The 4,027-nt window shown below is 44.3% G+C and overlaps 1 pseudogene; it reads right to left on the bottom strand.

Moving 5' to 3' along the window:
• Nucleotides 1-1,037: 1,037 nt before the first annotated feature.
• On the bottom strand, nucleotides 1,038-2,230 carry LOC127209259 (phosphate carrier protein, mitochondrial-like; annotated as a pseudogene).
• Between the last annotated feature and the right edge of the window lie 1,797 nt (nucleotides 2,231-4,027).

Raw genomic sequence — 4,027 nt, 5'->3', positions numbered from 1 at the left:
CTCTTTCCTTCAGGGAATGGGTCTAAATCAACATCCTCTCACCTTGGAAAGCCCTCAGGACTCTGGACCCCCTCAGGACTCTGGAAACTTCTGTTTCCTTTCAGGGTGTTCTAGCTGGAAACTATCTCTCCAGGGTCTAAGGTCAGTCCCATGCCCCTTGGGGGTCCTGATACCAGCTCAGATATGTGCTCATGAAAGAATTGGTTTCTATGATATTTGGCCTATAATTTATGAGACTTGTCAACTTCACGGAAGGACTTATCTCAGGTACTCTGTTCCTTGTGTCCTCTGGCCCTGCTCAAGCGCACCACCCTCCAAAGCATCCCCAGCATCAGGCGGCCAGCTGAGAGAATGCATCATTCCCCAAAAGATTTCCAGATGCTCTAACTCCTTGCCTCAAGCCCTGGGACTTTGGAGGAGTCCAAAGTTACAAGCTGGATAAATCCAGTGGGGACTCAGTTCTGAAATCCTCCTGTGGTTTGTAGCACCCAGCCGAGAATAGACATGTGGGCACCTCAGAGAAGAGGTAGATTGGAAAATGAGCAAGTGCTTTGGAAAAGTTCTTTTGAACTGCCTTTTAAAATTGAAACAGGCCTGGAGAGATGGCTCAGTAGTTAAGAGCACTGACTGCTCTTCCAGAGGTCCTGAGTTCAATTCCCAGCAACCACATGGTGGTTCACAACATCTATAATGTGATCTAATGCTCTCTTTTGGCCTGCTGGTATATATGCAGGCAGAGCACTGTATACATAATAATAAGTAAATAAATATTTTAAAAAATAAAATAAAATTGAAACATAGGGCCGCAGCAATGACTCAGCCGGTAGAGGTATTTACCACTGACTCTGCACGTCTGAGTTCACTCCCCACCTGGAAGGGAATAATTGATTTTTTTTTTTTTCATGAATGGATGGGTTTATTTAGCAGTAAGTTTGAAACTCTTGCTTTAAGTAAGGGTATTACAGTAATTATTATCAGGAACAGACCATTTCCTACAGTGTCAAATATATAAAAGTTCCTTTGCACTTCAATACTGATCAACAAACAGTTAACCCCAGCTTCTTCTTCTTCAGAGACTCTGGCATCTCAGGTGGCAGAGGGTGAGGGAGCCTGAGGTAGATCATCACAGAGTCATAGATGAACCACTGCAGTGCAGTCAGAGTGCCAGTCATGATGACGGGCAAAGAGTCCCTTCCACACATCTCTAAAGCCAAGTCTCTGCAGGACCAGAGACACGGTGCTGCCTTTCTTTTTATTCAGCACAGAACCACAGCATTAGCAGGGTGAGAAACAACCGCACAGAAGTCTCCAGCTATGTAACCTGCCACAAGTGTCACAACCAGCCGCTCTGCCTTTGTGCATTCCCTTCCAGGCTTAGGAACCACAAATTTGTACAAGGCTTCAACAGTGTTCAAAGCAGGCAAACTTCATTATGTATGGGACCGGTCTCATCCACAGAGGAGCCACACCCTTGTAGAGGGCATTTAAGCCTTCTTCTTTATACATTTTGGGAACAGCTTGTCTCAATGTGTTGGCATAGCCAGGCTGGGTTTGAATTCGAACTTTGGCAGCTTCCATAGGATCCAGGGTAACGTCAGCAAAGAATTCAGCACTGGCAGAAGCAGCTAAATATAGTGATGTGCACCACAGATAGGTGTTTTCCTCACCAATTATGTTGCTATTTAAGGCTTTGAAGACTTCATAAAAGCCGAATTTGCAGAGCCAATCAAAGTTGGGGCCCATTCTTTTTTCTTTTTCTTTTTCCTTTTTTTTTTTTCCTTCTGAAACAAGGTTTCACTGTGTAGCCTTGGCTGTCTTGCATTCGCTTTGTAGACCAGGCTGGCCTCAAACTCACAGCAATCTGCCTGCCTCTGCCTCCTGAGTGCAGGAATCAAAGGCATGCGCCACAACGCCCAGCCTTGGGGCCCATTCTTTAGCCAAACCATGAACACCATCTTTCAGTGTGATGGAGAAGCCACTAAATATTCCCTTGTACTTTTGAGGGTCCACCTGCATGTAGCGTTTTACTAAGTCCAGGGGAACAACAGCAGTGTGTGTCAGCTCACAACTTAAGATCCCACCAAAGCCACATAGTGCATAATATTTCATGGAGCCAAATTCACAACTGTACTCATCTGCTGTGCGGACTTGACAGACCATCGTGTGCCAGCTGCAGGTGTGGCGTGTTGAATGGGTTTGCTCGCGCCAGGTGCAGCACCCATGAGTACATTCTTTTGCCTAAGATGGCGAACACCCAACCGCTCGCTGGACAAGGCTGTGGCTCAAAGAGGCTGAATATCCGGCCCCCCCTTTTTTGAGACAAGGTTTCTCTGTGTAACAGCCCTGGCTGTCCTAGATTTGCTTTTGTAAACCAGGCTGGTCTCGAACTCACAGAGATCCACCTGCCTCTGCCTCCCAAGTGCTGGGATTAAAGGCGTTAGCCACCATGCCCAGCGAATAATTGATTTTTATAGGCTGTCCTCTGGTCCCCATACACAGAGATAAATAAATAAATGTAATCATTATTTAAGAGGTTGGCAAAATGGATCAGAGAGTAAATGCAAGTGCTTGCCACCAAGCCTGATAACCTGAGTTCAATCCCCGGTACCCATTCACAAGTTACCCTCTGACCTCCACAAGTGTGGTTTGTCATGCCCCCCCTGACCCTGCATAAACAAATAAGTGTAATTTTTTTTTAAAGTTTAAAAGAAGAGCCCAACATCATGGTACACATCTTTGGTCTCAGCACTTTTGAGGCATGCTGATCTCTGTGAGTTTAATGTCAGCCTGGTCTACATAGTGAATTCCAGGGCAGCCAGGGCAATGTAAAGAGAGACTGGCTCAAATATATATATATATATTTTTTTTCAAAATATTCTAAGCATAAATCTATTATCTGGTGTGACATTCCATGCCCAGGTATTTATCTAAGAGAAATAAAAGCTTGTTTTCACACAGACGCTTGCACACATTTGCATCAACTGTATTTGTAACAGCCCCAAACTAGAAACTACAGAAATAGCCATCAACAGGTGGAAAGGTAGATAAATTGTGATATAATTCAAAGAAAGGAATACTACTGAGCAAGAAGCAGGGATTACCTGTGAACACACTCAACGACACGCTGAATGACAGAACAAATAGAGACAGTGCATACTAGATAGTCTATCTTATTTACTGACAAATCAGAAAATACAAACTTGCATTGTCAAAACGGCCTGGCTAGTAAACATGCCTGCTAATGGAGTCTGATGACCTGACCTCAGTTCCCAGGACCATGGGGGAGCAGAGAGAACTGACTTCCTGAAGTGGTCCTCTGACCTCTACAAGCATGCTGTGGTACGCATCCCCTACCTCTATAGGCACACACCACACAAAATAAACATTTTAAGTGAAATTTAAACAGTAAGAAAAATATTTTTAGGTAAATACAAACTTATCTATATAGTGACAGAGTGTTGCAGATGAGTGACTGCAGGAGACCCTGGGGACAGAAGGGAGAGTTTACAAAGGGACAGGAGGGATGGATGTGGTCATTATTGTTTGTGTTGATTGCACACACACACATACACACACACACACATATACACACACACACACCACATATAGGTGAAAACCATCAGAGTGTACATCTTCTGTATTATGTATATTTGTATGTGTCATATACAAATTGTACTGAAGAAGAGCTGTGTTTATTTAAGATAGAGTCATTCATTACTCAGCATAGTCTTCAAGGTTCTTGCTTTCCTGATAATCCATACATTATCTGTGCCTCTCTGGATGGGCCAAGATGGCTGCTCTAGTCTTCTGCTGCATCACCCCAGAGAATTCCTATTCCTTTGTCAAGGCCTCACTTGGTTGTGTCTTTTGACTTCAGCAGATCACACAGTGCATGGTTCCCTTCTCTGTGCTCCATAGCACCAGCACATAATTGGTTATTGGCTGTTTGCCTTATCTGAGGCAAAGATCCACATGTGTGTCTGACAGGGCTGGGAGATGGTGTAGGTTCACATAGGGTGGAGTAGGA

Source organism: Acomys russatus, chromosome 26 (assembly GCF_903995435.1).
Source record: "Acomys russatus chromosome 26, mAcoRus1.1, whole genome shotgun sequence".
Lineage (NCBI taxonomy): Eukaryota > Metazoa > Chordata > Mammalia > Rodentia > Muridae > Acomys > Acomys russatus.
This window is presented reverse-complemented; position numbering and strand designations above follow the sequence as displayed.